Raw genomic sequence first — 17381 nt, forward strand, 5'->3', positions numbered from 1 at the left:
CTGAGTTTAAAGGCATTCACCATCATGCCTAGTCCTTATTTTTTAAAGCAAAGTCTCTCACTGAACCTGTAGCCCTGCTCTTAAAGGATCCAGCCCCCCAGTACCCCTCACCTGCATTCAACGCCCAGCTGCCTGAACTGTCTCCATTGCGCTCCTTGGATCCATCCTTCCTGCCACTTAAGAGGCTGTGCTTTGGGGCTCTCATCTTACAGACAGGAGCACTGGCCGGCACAGTCCCCTCTGTGATTGACTTCCCAGCCCCTGAGTGGAGGCCTGCATCCTGCCTTGCCCGATTTCCTCTTTTCTTCAGGACGCTGAGGTCCCAGCTCCTCCAAGACATGCCCCCATCTCTACAGCTCGTCGCCCCAGCTCCTCAGGACTATCATCCCATGAGTTAGGGACTCAGCCACATCACTCAACACTAAAGGGATGGTCTCGAACACCGCCCTTCCACAGCAACCAACACCATTCACAAGTGAGCCATTAAAACGAAGCAAGACTTTATAACTTGGGCTTAATGTTAAGTCCATAAGAAAATCTCTGTAATTTCCTGCTGGGCAATGGGGATGCTGTCTGGTTCCTACAGGCCATAATTTTGGGGGGAGAGAAATGTTCCCCACCACACAAATGATAGGAAGTCAGTAGTTCTGGTTATGGCCAGCTGTTGATGCTGAGAAACTGTGTGCAAGGCCTAGAGTCCCACCTACCTCAGCTAAATGGTATCTTTATGAAATCAGCAAGCCTGGCCCCAACGAAGGGTGGCAAGAATAAATAAATAAATAAATGAACTTTCAAAGTCTAAGTATAATTGGCAAACTGACCTTTTGAAAATATTTTCCCACCCAAATCCCAAGCTGAGGAAAAATGTGTACTTTATGCAAAGAGGAGCTCACTCTGAAGACTATCTGGGAGCACTCTGGGCAGGAAGCAAGATTGCTTGCTCGCCTCTCAGGGTGGCCTTGGATTACTGGGAGGGCTGAAGAGGCACAGACCCTGAGCTAGGAACACCAAAGCAGTGTGGACACGCTGGGGCCCCTCCTGGCAATGGGCACTCAGGTGGACCTAAGGGACCAGGCCTGGTCTCACAGAGGACACCGTGAAACAGGCTGAGGAGACTGAACACCCTGGGCCATCTCTGCTTTCCACGAGGAACCCAAAAGCCCCCTCTGGATACCAGTAGAGGACAGAGGGCTCAGTCAACAAACTCCTTGCTGTGTAGGCGTGATAGCCTGAGTTCAGACCTGCCTCTAGCACCCACGTCAATGCCGGGTACAGCAGTGTGAGCCTATAACTCCAATGCTGGCAGGGCTGGAGACAGGAGGATGCCGTCGGTGCAGCTGAAACAGCAAGCTTCAGGTGCAATGAGAGACGGATCCTGTCTTAACATGTCTTAAGGTGGAGGGCTGGCAAGGTGGCTCAGCAGGTAGAGGTGCTTGCCACCAAGTCTGATGACTTGAGTTCGGTCCCAGGGCCAACGGAGAGAACTGACTTCTATATATAGTCGTCTGACTTCCACAGGCATGCAATGGCTCCCCCCCCCCTCTCTCTCTCTCTCTCTCACACACACACACACACACACACACACACACACACACACCTGTAAAAAAGAATGAGGAGGAGAGTAAAGGGGACCCTGGAGCTGATACAGGTGTGCATCTGCTGTCTGTCAGGCTCCTGGCTCCCCTGGGAAATCTCCAACTTTTGCAGGGCCTTCAGTTTCCTGCTGCTTTAAGGGCGCTGCAGTGGCCTCTGTGACTCTGATTGGCTTTTAAGGTATCTAGAGCAGGAGGCAAGGTTCCTGGCTCCTCTGCTCCCTTTCAGGTCTCTGCCTCAGACTCCCAAACTCTGGAAACCTGCCTGGTTGACTGAGCTGGTGATGAAGCCCCCTGGGGGCGGGGGCAGGGTCACCCACCTCATGATGAAAGTACTGTCATCACCTTGCATTCAGATGGGGAAACTGAGGCACACTGGGTCAGGTCAGATGCACTTGATAGCTCCCTCTAAGCTTGGGAAGCCAAGGAGAGGGGCCCCTTGGTGGGTTTCTCACCTCTGTCCTTCTCGGAAAAAGAGCAGTTACTAATTACCATTCGCTAATTACTCCTCAGGCAATTTCCATAATTGTCTCAAGGAAAAAAAATGCGATGAGCTAAGTCGTGAGCGAAAACAGCCTCAGGAAGCCTGGAAATGGAGCATGTGGGCACCCTCGGGAGCCCTGGAATGTCTGCATCCAGCCTACCCCCTCCCCATCCCACAGAAAGGGAAACTGAGGCCCTCCAGGCCGGGTGTCAGACCTCACACACACAGAGGGTCCGTGTGCAACGCAGAAGGCCGCGCTCCCCGGGAAGACCTTGGTACCCTCGGAATCCATCAGGCCTTTCGCTCCGGAGACCCCTCCCGAGGCAGCGCACGCTTCCTTGAAGCTAATTGCCTTAGTTTGAGGTAATATTCGTCACAGAAACACCAGCAGTAACCTTTGGTCTTGGCAAATTCTCCCCTCAATCACATAACGTAAACAGCGATAAACGAGGGCTTTTTAAGGCTTTCTTCATAATACGTTACACATGCATTTGTTACCGAATCTGGACGCTGCAAGCCCTGAAACCTGAGCTCAGCGGGGCAGTGAGCCGGCTGGGCCCCCGTGCTGGGGTCAGGGTCCCCCCAACCCGGACCATGCCGCCCCTCCCCCTCCCAGCCTGCTCGCTCTTTCCTCCCCACCCCTTCTTGCCCCGGCTCCCTTTGTCTCTTCCCTCCCTCGATTCCTTCTCTCCTTCTTTCTTTCACCCTCTGGGTCTGTTTTTCTTCTCCTTTGTTACCTAGTCTCTGTTTCTGTCTCTGATTCGCTCTCCTTGCGCGATTCTTACTGTCTCTCTGTCTCTCTCTGCCTCTCCTTGTGCATCGCATCTCACCCTCCAGCTCTCCTCAGACCCAATCCTGCCTCCGTCCTTCTGCCTCAAGCCTGGTATCTGAGACCCTGAGACACAGCCGCTCCCGGCCGGGGAGGTGATCCCAGCGCTGGGGGAAAAGAAAAGCAAAGGCAGCGGCACACGGGAGAGGAGTACCACATTCAGCAGGGATGGAGAAATCCTGGTGGGCTGCACGGCAGCGGTGCCAGAGGGGCAGAATTGGAGAGGTGCAATAGGGACTGGCCACATAAGAAGAATGGGAGGCAGAAGTGTGGATCCCAGGCTGGGCAGAGGGTCCCGGAGAGAGAAGGTCGGAGAGGCCGGGAAAAGTTGATGGTGCGTGTGGGCAGACTCTGCCTCCGTCACGGAGCCTCCCAAGGGCCTGGTGATGGTGCTGGAAGCAAGGCCTGGTACAGACCTTTGCTTTGCGGCGGGCAGCCCTGTTAATTCCTGGAGATGGGAGGGGTGGACAAGCGGCTAGGCCAAGAGTCATGGGTCAAGCATTACCCCAGGGCTGGAAAGCAGGTCCTTGTCCTGTCTATGAGGCTCCATGTGAGCCTCATGAAAATAACTCCTTAATCCAGGCCAGGTTTCCCATGTCCTGTGGGTGTGCCCAGGGTACTCGACACTGGCTCACTAAGAAGGTGGATGGATACTAGGTGTGCTGGCAGGTAGGGGTCTCACTTCCTGAAGACATCTAGCAATTGGGGAAACTGAGGCAGCAAGGTTCAGGCAGCAGGAGCATGCAAGGCCAGGAAAATGCCTGCCCTGAAGCCACTGGCCTGTCTGTGGTGGTAGATGTGGATGGATCCCGGGTCCAGTCAGGCTACCCTGCTTTGCCTGGCTCCAGAGAGACTCAGGAGGGTGGCTGGTTGAGCCTTATCAGTAGCTCCTTGGTGTGTGAGTGACCTTCAGGTACATCAGAGTGAATGGTATGACTTGCTGGACTAAGGGAAGATGGGGTGAGCAGGGGAACAGTGCTGTGGAAGGTGAGGACAGAGGGGGCCTTGGGGAGTGTCATCTTTATATTCTACATGAGCCCCACAGGGCACAGAAGGGAAGCCTCCGGGAAGGCCCAGCGACCTGGGCAGGGAAAAGCTTGCTCTTGGAGAACCAGCAGGTTCAGCCGGCAGTGTTCACCCCTATCCCAGGCCACAGAAAGGTCCGTTCCCGTCCCTTCCTGCCCTCATCCCAGCTCTCTTTCTGTCTGTCCTGTCCAACTGTCCAGCTAGCCCTCAGTGGAAGCTGCCTGCCCTCCAAGACCCCCTTACCTAGAGAGCCACGCAAGGAGCAGCCACAGGGCTGCAGCCTGAATCTCGCTCCAGCTCTTACCCGAGACTCTGCCTGGTCACTGTCTTTGCAGAGCTGCCCAGCATCACCGCTCTGGGGGTCTCGCATCCCATGATCCTGTTCTTCCGAGTCACCCCCCCCCCATTCTTCCCCTGCACTTGAATGAGCTCCCAAACTGGGCATTGCCTGTCCTGCCTTGTCTTCAGGACACTGTGGGTAGGGTGAGGGTCCTTGACTCCCAGGTGATCCGTTCATTCCTCAGGCCCTGCCCAGGCCTTCACACATGGAGGGTTTGGATGAGGGACTGTTGGGAGGTAGGAGGCTATGAGCAGGCTCGGCGCTGCCAGGAAGCCAGCCTCTGGGGCAAGGCTGGTTACACTCAGGAATACCCACAGGCTGGGGGCTGGGTCAAGGCTACAGACCTCTGAATCTCTCCTGTCTCTCTGGAATTCAGAGGCTGATCTCTCCGGGAGACCATCCTGAGCACTGGCCACACCTGTGAGGCTCTTCCCACTGAGCCAGTGTGGCCCAGGGCTGTTCTAATATGGGGAAAATTGGAAATTGAAGCAATTTATTGTAAAAGGCCATTTCCCTTCAGCAGTCACTTTAGTGAGACCAAGGCGAAGCTGAAAGTGATTTCCTGGGGGCCAGTGCCAGAAAGGGGGGCACCTTGTCACAGCCTCCCCAATTCCTGGAGCCCCCCCCCCCACTCGTCCCACACCCTGCAAGGATGGATGCAGCTGCTCCTCTCCTGTGGAGGCTGCTGTCTCAGGGCATCTCCACCAGCCTGTGGCCTCCAAACTCCTCCCTCTGATCCTGCATCTCCCCCTACACGCTGAGGTGAGGGGGGTTGAGGGGCATCTCCCCAACTCTCAAGCAAGTCAGAGATGGTTGCCCACACCTGCAGCAAATCCATCCATTGCCAGTCCCTGCCAGCCCATGTGCGCCCTGAGAAATCTCAGTCTCCAGAGACCATCTTCCAGACACCGACCCCTCTGAGAAGGGGCCATTTTTCTCCCAAAGACACTTGGTTTCTTTCTGTAAGATGGCAATTAATCCACCCGAGGCAGTCCAGGAGAACTTGGTTCCACATGGGTGAGCCACACTGCGATGGGTGGGGAAGATGGAGGTGATGGAAATAGTGTTCATATATGTTTATACTATAGAATAGGTGCCATGGGGACATCAGACACCAGGGCTCTGGGAGCTCCTACCCATGAGCAACACCGTTCAAACAAAGAATTCACAGGAACGAGAACTGGGCTAAATCTATCCAAGGCTGTGTGTGTGTGCCCTGTGTGGTCAGCAAGAACCCCAAGAGAACCTGCAGGGACAAGGCCACATTTTGCCCAGGAAGTCCCTCCCCATGACGGCCCCAGAAGTAGCAAGAGCTGATTGTGGGGAGCCCTAACCACTGGTGTGACCTGGACAAAGGGGTACTGTAGCAGCTGCCGGGCTGGTGGAGGGCCTTGGTCCAAATCTCGCCCCTCCCCATCCCACTGCCTGTCACCACCCACTCTTGACAAAGGGCATCTGGGCCTCAGACACCATGGCACTCCACCTGTGTGCTCCCTGCCCAGGATGCCAAGGTCAGAAGGGAGACACAGCCCAAGGTGACCAGGTGCGGGCCTCACAGCCATGTATGTCAGCAACTCAGCAAGGCTAGAAGGTTAGTCTTAGGGGATAGGAGAAGAAAAACCTCATAGATGTCACACACACACACACACACACACACACACACACACACCAACCGCTCAAATACACGTGCACACACCATACATAATTACATGTGCACACATCACACACCATACACATCATATAAACACACTCATAGAACACAAAACACCACACAGTGCACATTGCCATATGCATCTTACACAAATGCTGCATATGTGCACACTCCTACACCAACACTCCATAACATATGTACATATATATATACTACACACAACGTGTGTCACACAAACACGCACATATACCATATACACAGCACCTCCCACATGCATACACTATGGGGCTCTCATGCTGTCGCAGACCTGCTGGCTGGAACTGGGGTGGAACTCTGGCCGTGATTACTCACTGAGCCACCCCATTACTGACCCCTGATGTCTCTGACCCTCTGCTCTGCCGGCTTTGGAAGCCAGCTCTCTTACCCACTCCTTTCCTGGGGTGGGGGGTGAGCGCAAATTCAGAGGCAGAGGTGGAGCTGCAGTGGGCAGTGGCGGGGGGTGGTGGTGGTGGAGCTCCATCCCAAGCCCTACTGACGGAATCTCTCTTGCTGAAGTTTCTGGCCTCACCTGACTTCTGCTGTGAAGGATTCCATACCTGCCTCAGCTGCAGACTTTAGACTTTTAGAGATGGAGTCTAAGTACCCCAAGATGGCCTCAAACTTGGAATCCCCCTGCCTCAGCTCCCCATGTGCTAGGATTACAGGCCTGTGCCACGATCCCTGGCTTCCTTGGCTGTTTTTTTTACTGAATACTCCCCTTAGAATCTGCTCCTCCAGAAGCTGCCTTCAGACCCTGTCCCCCAGCACACTGGGATGACCTCCATCTTTCCAGCCAGGTGTTCTGGGATGAGACCTTGTCCAGTGAATCACATGCAGCCATCACCCATCCAAGTGCCAGGAGCCTAAGCCACCAAATTCAGTCATGTTCCAGGGGCCTTTATTGACCAAACGCATAGAGGCACTTGACTGTCGTGTTCTAAAATACAATGGACATGACAAATGCCACCAGCTCTGCCTTCATGTGCTGTCTGTCACCACACTCTCAGGGTGAGCTTTAAGGGTCCTTGGCAGAAGGAGCTGTGCATGCAAAGGATGGGGCATGTCCCAGAATTCATACAACAGGGCTTTATCAGTCCTTGGCTGTGATGATCAACCAGGAACATGTCGATCTTTACTTTGCATGAGCACACAGCGTAACACACAGGAGGCATCATGGCTATTGACCAGCTTTGCATTTGCCAGTGGCTTCTCAGCTTTTTGTGCTTTTTCCTCTTGGGTCACTTATACACTGTCTCTGCTTGAGATTTGTGACGATCCTTACAACTGTGTCCCAAGTGAGGCTCTGAAGTGAGTCAGGACCTTTCTGGCTAGAAGGCTAAGTGTTGGCATTTGGTAGAACGGTGGAAACTAACAGCTGCTTGCCGAGATGAGACTCTAGTGACTTCCCAAGAGAGTAACAAAGTTAGCATGACCTGGACAGGGGGCTGGAGAGAAGGGCAGAGTGGGATGAGGACTGTGACAGGCACCGGGCTGGGAATAGACGGAATGAGATGTCAAGAACTGCCCCAACAGGAGCTAGGGAGATAGTGCAGCCAGGGAAATGCTTGCCTCACAAGCTTGAGGGCTGGAGTGCCAGCTCCAGAACTCACATGTTGGAAAGCTGTGGTGGCATAGGCCTGTCATCCCAGGGCAGGAAAGGGTCCCTGGGCCTTGCTGGACGGCCAGTCTAGCCTACTTGGCAAGTTCCAGGGCAATAAAAAACTATCTCAAAGGAGATGGACAGCATTCCTGAAGATGATATCCAAGGTTGTCCTCTGGCCTCCACATGTACATGTGTGCACACATGCAGGAATTTGCACATATATCTAAAGGAAAAAAAACAGCAACAGCAGCAGAGGCCTTGTGGTGGTTTGGGGGCCCTCCTGCCTTGTGCTGGGCCATGTCTTGGAGAGAAACACACACAAAAAAAATGAAGATTAAAAAGTGGAACCAGGGGACTGGGGCACTGACTCAATCGGTAAAAGGCCCGCTGTGTGAGCATGAGGACCTACTTTGATCTCTAGCACTCGCATGAAAGTCAAGCATGGCGATGCATACCTGCAGCCTTCGTGTTGGAGAAGTGGGTGGGGGTGGGCAGCTCTGCAGAGCCCACGAGCCAGCCAGCCTAGCTAACTGAAGAACTCGGGTTTCAGTAAGAGATCCTATCTCCAAAGAGCAAGGCTCTGGATGCAGTTCATTGGCAAGGCTCTTGCCTAGCATGCACAAGGCTCTGGATCTAAGTCCCAGCACCTACAACAAAACCGAAAGCCCTCCAGCCAGGCGGGTGGCAGCATGCCCGCAGCCCTACACTTGGGAGGCTCTCTGGGAGGACCAGGAGTTGGAGGTCAGCTGGGGCTATCTCCACAACAAACAAACAAAACCCGACCAATAAAACATAACCACCTCAAGCTGGATCAATGGCCTGAGTATAACAGCTAATACCCCAACACTCTCAGAATAGAGCATGAGTGTAAGTATTTATGGCCTTAGAGCTGGCAATGGATTTGTAGGTGTGATACCAAAGTGTCATCAACACAACAATAAAGAGCTAGCTTGAACTTCAAATTGAAAACTTGATGCACCAAAGAAAGTGAAAAGCCTGTTATGGTGGCATACACCATAACCCAGGTGCTCTGAAGGCTCTCACCCCAGACATGGAGGAGCAAGGTCTGGGTATATCTGGAGAGTGTTCTCAGAGAGGATGAACTGAGGAAGGAGGACCTGCCTTAGGTGTGGGCAGCACCATCCTGTGGATCTGGGGCCTGGATGGAATAAAAAGAGAAAAGGAAGGAAAGAAGCCAAGCTTCAACATTCAGCATTCCCCCTATCCCCCTATCCCCCACCCTCCCAACCCCACTCCCACACACCCCCATCCCCACACCCCCACTCTGCTTCCTGGCCCACTACAATGTAAACAGTTTTCCTCTGTCCAACACCATGGCTGCCCAACCACACAGAACCAAACGACTATAGACTGAATTTTCTGAAACTGTGATCCAAAACAAATCATTCTTCCATAAGCTCTCTGTGTCAGTGCTGGGGGATGTCTCTCTGTATGCTGTGAATATGTGTGGCTCCCATTGGATAATAAATAAAGCTGCATTGGCCTATGGCAGGGTAGGATGGAGCCAGGCGGGAGAATCCAAGAGAGAGTAAGGGGAGATGCCAGCGGCCATCCAAGGAGCAACGTGTAATGGGACGCAGGTAAAGCCACAGAACACGTGGTGATACATAGATTAATAGTTATGGGTTGAGTTAAGAGCTAGCTAGCAAGAAGCCTGAGCCATAGGCCATACAATTTGCAATTAATACTAAACCTCTGAATGATTATTTTATAAGTGGCTGTGGGACCGCGGGGCCAGGCGGGACCGGAGAAATGTACGACTACAGTCAAGTACTTTGGTCACAATGGCAGAAAGTAACAAATACACGGATATGCAAAAGAAGCAGAAGAGTCTTGAATTTGGCGCCTGGACTACACAGTGAGACCCTATTTCCAAGTGAGCGAGAAAGAGATAGGGAAGGTTGGGGGAGGAGGGAGAGGTTGCCTGCAGAATGGGACAAAATCATTGCAGATCACATATCTGATCAGAACTTAATATGCAGGATATTAAAGAACTCCAATAATTCAACAACAACAAAAATCCAATCCAAAAATTGGCGAAGGACTTAAACAGGCATTTCTACACAAAAGACCAACAAGTACATGAAATGATGGCTAGTTTGCCTAGTATTAGGGGAATGTCCATCAAACCCAGGATGAGAGATACCGCATACCCATTAAGAGGGCCATAGTAAAAAAAATAAACAAATGAAACAGAAAATAGTAAGGTTTGCAAGAACATGGAGACGTTCGAGCCTCCATTCATTATTATGGTGACATACAGTGGTGCACTCACTGTGGGAAATGGCCTACATGCTCTTCAAAAGCTAGACCACAGAATTAACTGTATCCAGGAAAATCCCAAAGAACTAAGAAAGGACTCAGAGTGATGTTCAAGTGTTAATATTCATTGTAATAGTATTTATATAGTCAAAAGGTGAGGACAGCCCAGGTGTCAATGAACAGATAAGTGGATAAACACAATGTGAGTGAGACACATACACAGTGGAAAATTGTTCAACCTTAAGAAGGGATGGATGGCCTGTGGCACCCGCTGGGACATGGGTGAAGCTTGAAAATCACACCTTATGAGAGATGGGCCAGACACAAAAGGGAAACTGATCCCCTTTCATGGACTATCTGGAAGTGGCAAGTTTGTAGATATGAAAGCTTGGTGAGCTGCCTCTGGGTGCTGGGTGGGGCTGGGGGAGAGGAAGAAGGAATGAATGCCTATTAGAGTTTTGGCTGGAGTGTGTGAACTTTCTAGAACTAGACAGTGATGATGCCTGTACAACACGGCAAACATGAAAAAAGACCCCAGAACTGTGCACTAAAAATGGCTGAAGACAGCATGTCACAACTGGAGAATTAACAGGGTAAAGGACTGTGCCATTGAAATACACACGAGAAATGAGTTAGTTACTGTATATGAACTCAATATAAACTGCATAATTATGAATGAGGCATTGTATACACGTACTCACAGTTCACCCCTCAAATTCATAGACCCCAAATTTGTAGATTCAACAAGCCTCAGGTCAAAAATAATTTCAGCAAGATTATGCCTATATCGAATACTTCCCCCCCCCTTACACTGTTATCTTACAGTATAATAAGGTTGGTTCACGATAACCAGTCTGGCCATGGGAGGAAGGTGATATAGGGAGGTGTCAGTGAGCTACTGGTGTGTAACAGACGACCACCCCAGAGCCAGGACAGCATTCAGCGCTGCTCACACGGCAGTTTGGGCTTGCCTGGGCTGACTGAGTACCAGAGGAGATTGCTGTCTCTCAGGCCACTCACATGATCAGAGGATGGCTGGCTGAATGCAGGCCAACGTGGGCGTCTTTGCAGGCATGCCTCCCTACTGCTGCTCTCTGTGACTTTTGATCTTATGAACTGCATATGTGCCCCACCCACCCCCAAGTAAGGCCTTTGAGGATGATGAGGCCATGAGAACAGAGCCATTGAGGGCGGTATTACTGTGTCACTTATTTTTCCCACTGCTCTGACAAGATGCCACCAAAGCGACTTGAGGAAAGAGGGGCTCATTTTGGTTCACAATTTGAGGGTACAGCCCATCATGGCAGGTAAGCATGGAGGCAGGAGCATCTTCAGCCAGGAAGCAGAGAGTGATAAATGCTCCAGCCCATGTAATGGAGCCACCCATGCTGAGGGTGGGTTTTCTCGCTTCAGCTAACATAAGGTAGAAAATCTATCACAGACATGCCAGTATCTTGACTCCTAGGTGAGGCTGGATCCTGTCATACTTACGACCAATATTGAGCATCTCAATACTCCTGTACGAAGATATACCGAGGGCTGGAGAGATAGCTCAGTAAGAGAGCTTGCCGCAAAGCCTGATGGCCTGAGTTGTATCCCTGGGACCCACATGATTGAGAGAAATGAATCCCACTAGTTGTCATCTAATCTCCACATGCATGATGCAGCACATGTACCACAACACATACACACACATACACAATCTGAGAGAGAGAGAGAGAGAGAGAGAGAGAGAGAGAGAGAGAGAGAGAGAGACTAAAAGCCTGTTTCCCTCCGTTCGTGTGCATATGAGATACACAGTCAAACGTAGGGCTGCCTAATCTGGTAGACCAGCCCTGGATCTGCTACCATGATGACCTGGACTCCTAGCCAGTAGATGCTGAGAGATGCATGTCTGCTGTTTGAGCCACTCAACCTAACCTATACTAATGCACTAGAGCTACCTGGATCAAGTCAGAGGCCAAAGGAGTTCTTGTTCAATGTAGGCCAGGACTGACCTTTAGTTTGTAAATAAAATTTTAGTGATCCACAGCCATTCTCCATTCTATAGCACCTATGGGTATTTTCACACTCCAGGGGGAATTAAGCAGTATGGTGGCCCGGTGACAGAACACTTGTCGACCAACAGCTTCTATTTCCAACACTGAAAAAAACAAAAAACAAACAAAATCCCACAATTCAGGAATCACAACAAAGTGACCTGCAAAATCTCAGTGTGAACCTTTCCGTAAAGTACTTGCTGACCTCCAGATCAACTCCAGAAGAGGAGGGTCTGAAGGCACGGGCCTGCTTCAGGAGGCAGCTGGAGTGAGCAAGGAGGCCAGTCACACAGGCTACAGACTCCGATCACCCCAGAGGCACTGGGACACGGGTGAAATGTGCTCTCTCCGGCAGTGTGGTTCTGGGTGGGCCAGACCCCCACTAGCCTACCACCACACGTGCATGATGGCCATAATTGCTGCCCCTGGGGGCTTCAAGCATCCAGCAAGGATAGCCATGGTACACTCTGCCCTAGTCAGGCGTGGCTGAGAGCTCTGAACGGTCTTGCTAAAGAGGATGGGCCCCTGCCCACCTTCCTCCTCACTCTGCTGCTCGGACAAATTCCTGCAGCCTTGCATCTGAAGACAGATCTGCTTCCCCTATCTGTGTTCTGCTAATAAAGAAAAAACACACTTGGCGAGGTTAGACAAACAGCCCAGCCGTGATTGACAGCCCAGCCCACGCTGAGCACTCACGCCAGCAGAGAGCTCCTGAGAAAACACTGCACAGTCTAGGCTCTCCCCAGCACGGAGGGCTGTTTGCTTTCTATTAGCCTCACATTGTGCCTTTAGTCACACCACCGCCTCGTCCCCTCAGGACTACGGGTTGGAATCTGCTCTAGCTGCGCTGCTGGCTTTCTCGGGTGCTTCTGTGAGGTATCCTGGCTAGTCCCTGAGCACCGTGATGTCCCCCACCTGCCCAGTGATGCTAAGAGTGGTTCTGACCAGGATCCCTCGTTGGGACTCTGAGCCCCATTGCCTCTCATTCCCATCCTCATATCTGAGTCATTCCAACAGCAGAGCTGAGCTGAGCTGGGCCTGCTTTTGGCCAGCATCTCCCTGCAGCCCCCTGGGGACCTGGTACCAGGGATCTATCTGGGTCTAGGAGACAATGAAACCGCAGGGGTTCGTGTTTCTGCACAGATGATAGCAATATCTACTTCCCCTGACAACCTCACCTGCCCTGAGTTGGAGGTCACCCTTGAGGCTGCTCTGCAGGTGTTCCCAGCTGCCACACGGGCAGACAGTTCTCCTGAGGCTGTGGGAAAGGCCCAGGCTCAGGGGACCACACGAGGACAAGCAGGGCCTCTCGTGCCTTTTGTGCCTCTCCTGCAGAGCATCCTTTACTCAGTCAAGTCTGGTTCCAGAGAGAGGGATGGTCTCCCAGTGTTGGACTGGGTCTTTTTACCTCTCACTGACACCCTTTAAGGGACAGCGGCTAGAGCTACAATGGTCATTCCCTGAACATTCCTTGCAGGTGATTGCTCACAAGCAGCCAGAGATCAAGGAAGAACTAGAAAGAGTGAGAAATCCCAGGATGTCAAGTCCCTCCAGAAATACACAGCTGCCTGAGCTAGTCTGTTTTACCCATGATAGGTGACGAGCCACATTGGAAAGCATCTCCAAGTGCAATGGAGAAACTGAGGCTCAGTGTATCCTGGAGATGGATCTAGATTCCCACCCAGGCCATTGGAGCCAGCCCTGCTCTGTCCTCTGACCTCCCACGACACTAGAATAACCAATGATTTATGAATCTGCTATCTGCCGTGTCCAGTTCCTGGATCCTCTGCAGAAAACCCATCAGCTCATGTGTTAGAACAAGCCTCAACTGGCTCAGGCCTCAGTTTCCCTTTCTGTGGGGATCGGTCAGCAGTCTGGTGAGGCCAGACTGCTGACAGATCCCAATCGGTGCTAATGGCTGCTGCTAATGGCAGTGGACAGGCTGTGCCCATCTGACCAGAGAGACTCTAGGTCCAGGGTCATTTGTAGCCTGTCTCCCCCAAAGGGGTCCTTCTACCTCCCGTCACATGAAGGGAAATTACCCATTAATGAGAGAGAATTACAAAGCAGTGTCTGGCCCTCAGCCCAAGGTCCTTGGGCGAGTCGGGAGGGAGTCGTGGCTCTGGATGGGAATTGGAAACAAATGCAGGAGATGCGGAGTTTTTTTATTATTATTTTTGTGGACTCTCCTCCCTCTCCACTCTACTCCCCACCACTGTCCCAAATTTGGACTTTTACGGAAATGGATTTCATGCCTGGGCTTCCCGTGAACTCTCTTAATTCAATTGTGGGGCCATTATCGGCACCGGGTGTAATGAGCTGTTTCCGCAGCCCCGGGGAGGCCAAGGGGTGGGTGCATCTCCCTTCTGCAGGTGGGGGCCACAGGCGTGGGGGAGTTCGAACAGGCTGGACTCATGTGCTCTGCCTGCTAGGTTAGGGCCATGAGAACCCAGTGCCCAGGAAGACAAGAGAATGAGGCTTAATGTCATGCCCTGGGACTCAGGCTCTAGGCCCAGTGAGGGCAGAAAGAAAGGAACTTGGGGCTGGTATTCACATTCTCAGAGGCCAGACTGAGGAACTTAGCCCATGAGGCTCCGGATGGAAACACACTACCTTCCAGACACCAAGGATCTAGCCAGCAAACCCCTTGCTAAGCTCCTTCCCTGGCTCCCTGCCAGAGCGCCTCCACCACCTCCTCCTCCAGGAAGCCTGCCTGGTGCCCACTCAGAGGCTCCACTTGTGCCTTCGAGGCACCTGTGACTCAGTGGTCCTGGTCCTTTTCTCTGGGAACTCTGGCCAAGCATTGGCATGAAACAGAATCCTGGAGGAGGAAAGGCAAGAGGAAGGAATCCTCCTATCCTTGGGTCGCAGTGAAGTCTGCAGAGAGGACTGCTGGATCCCACCAGGACCTTCCCGCCCTAGGTTTAGGGCCACGCCCTTCTTAGAAGGCCAGCATCCTCATGGGGAGAGCAGGTGTACCAGCTTGCGATGGGTTTCCCTTCTGTAAAACAAAGTTCAAAGCACCACAGGACTGAGGCGGGGAAGGGAGGCTACGGTGGAGCTTGCAGAACCAGCTCGTCTGCCTTCAGTGCCCAGACCCTGGCCTTTCATCCCAGCACTCGGGAGGCAGAGACAGGCAGATCTCTGAGTTTGAGGCCAGCCTGGTTGTGGTGGTTGGAATAAGAATGGCCCCATAGGCTGGTAGATTTGAATGCTTAGTCATTAGGGAGTGATGCTACTTGACAGGAATTAGGAGGTATGACCTTTTTGGAGTAGGTGTGACCTTGTTGGAGGAAGTGCATCACCGTGAGCTTTGGGTGAGCTTTGGGGTTTCAAACGCTCAAGCCAGGCCCAGCATCTCTCTTCCTGCTGCCTGCCAATCTGGATGTAGAGTTCTCAACTACCTCTCCAGCACCATGTCTGCCTGCATGCCACAATGTTTCCTGCATGACGATAATGGGACTAAACCTCTGAACTGTAAGCCAGCCCCAATTAAATGCTTTTCTTTGTAAGAGTTGCTGTGGTCATGGTGACTCTTCACAGCAATAGAACGCTGACTAAGAAAAAGTGTCTGCAGAGTGAGTTCCAGGACAGCCAGGGCTACACAGAGAAACCCTGTCTCAAAAAAACAAAAAGTAGCCCTCACTGAAAGGAGAGGGGTGGGAGAGGAGAGATGAAGAAGAGGGGAGAGATTGGGAGAGCAGTAGAGGAGAGAGAGAGAGAGAGAGAGAGAGAGAGAGAGAGAGAGAGAGAAAGAGAGAGAGAGAGAGAAGGGAGGGGAGAAGAGAGGGGAGAAGTAAAAGAAAGAAGAGAAAGAAAAGGAAGGTGTAAGAGAGGGAGAGGGAATCGAGAGTTAGAGGAAAGAGAAGTCAAAGCAGAAAAAGAGGAGGAGAAGGAAGGAAGAGAAAAGGAGGAAGAAAATAGAGAGGGGGAGGAAGGGTAGAAAGAAAGAGGGAGAAAGAGGTAGGAGGGGAGAGAAGTGAGAGAGGGAGGAAGAGGGGGGAGAGAGAGAGAGAGAGAGAGAGAGAGAGAGAGAGAGAGAGAGAGAGAGAGAGAGAGAGAGAGAGAGAGGGCGCTTCCTGGGGCCTCTATAGTCTGGGACTGCTAGTCACCTCTTTAAAGACCTGATCTCTAAATAAGGTCACATTCTCGGGTGCTGGAGCTCAGAACTTCAACCTAAGAACCCGAGGTGGAGTGGAGGGCTGCAGTTCAGCTCATCTCAGTGATGGAGCAAGATGGGTGACCGGGAGAGACAAGCCTTGGGCAGAGAGCAGAGACAAAAGACCGAAATGCGAGAACTATCTCACGGAGCGTGTGGTCATAGCTGCCCACTCAGGGACTGGCTTCCTGTGTGCTCAGGCCCTAAGACAAGCCAGAATCACCTGCGGTCCTGAAGGCTGGCCTCCAACAGGGCCCCCATCCCACTCCCCTGCTTCCCTAACCCTACCAGAGAAAGGCAGACCCACCAGGGCTCATTTAGAGACAGGCCACTGGGCCTCTCAGAGGGGCCCTCTTGGGGAACAGAACCAGGAGCCAAAGCAAGCGACAGACAAAGGAGTCTTGAACAGAAGTTGGGAGACGGGCCACTCCAGGCTTTGTCACCTCAAATACACCCTGGAAGTGGGGGTGAACAGACTGGGTAGCACCCCAGCATGGGGTGCCCCATTGCTCTTGTTTTCAGAGCCCCTTGCCGGTCTACCACCGATGACCCTCTAAATGACGAGGACACTCCTCGGGGTCCTGTCTACATCTCTACTGTCTAGGATCCCGAGAATGAAGAGTTTGTGTCTGATGCTCCAGTTCTCTATGCCGTGGACCCACGTTGGTGCTGTGGCAGAGCTGGGTTGGGAGGAGGTTGATGCTGCGGAGCACCAGTGGCCGGGCTCCCCACATGGGGAGGGGGGCATCACAAACCAGTCTCCTCTATCAAATTCTAGGGCCATTCCAGCCCCACTCCCCAGGGAAGGCAGCCAAGGCAGGCAGAACTTCAAATACTTTGGGGTTATTTTATTTTACATAAGTGGAAGCAAAAATTGGTTTCTCGTGTGGTCTGGAGCTTTCCAGGCAGTAAGAGCGCTTCCAGCTCTCTCTTCTCAAGGTGGGGGGAGGGACAAGATGGAGTAAGGGAATGAGCCTGTAGATCCTCTCCTCACACGAGGACGTGAGGCCATGTGCCCTTAGCCTCTGACTAGGTGTGCAGCCAGGCCAGGCCACCCACCCTCTTTAGTTCACATTCGCCGGAGTATAAAATGGTGTAAAAGGGGCCAGAGAGATGACTCAGTGGTAAAGAGCACTGGCTGCTCTCCCAGAGGATCAGGGTTTGATTCCCAGCATCCGTGTGGTGGCTCACAACCATCTGTAACTCCAGTTCTAGGAGATTCAAAGCTTTCTTCCACCTTTGTGGGCACTAGGCATGTACAAGGTACACAGATGTACGTGCAGGCAAAGCACTCATACACATGAAGACTAAAACTAAATAGAACTCTTTTTGAAAT

This window comes from Peromyscus leucopus, chromosome 5 (genome assembly GCF_004664715.2).
Source record: "Peromyscus leucopus breed LL Stock chromosome 5, UCI_PerLeu_2.1, whole genome shotgun sequence".
In the NCBI taxonomy this organism is placed as follows: Eukaryota; Metazoa; Chordata; class Mammalia; order Rodentia; family Cricetidae; genus Peromyscus; species Peromyscus leucopus.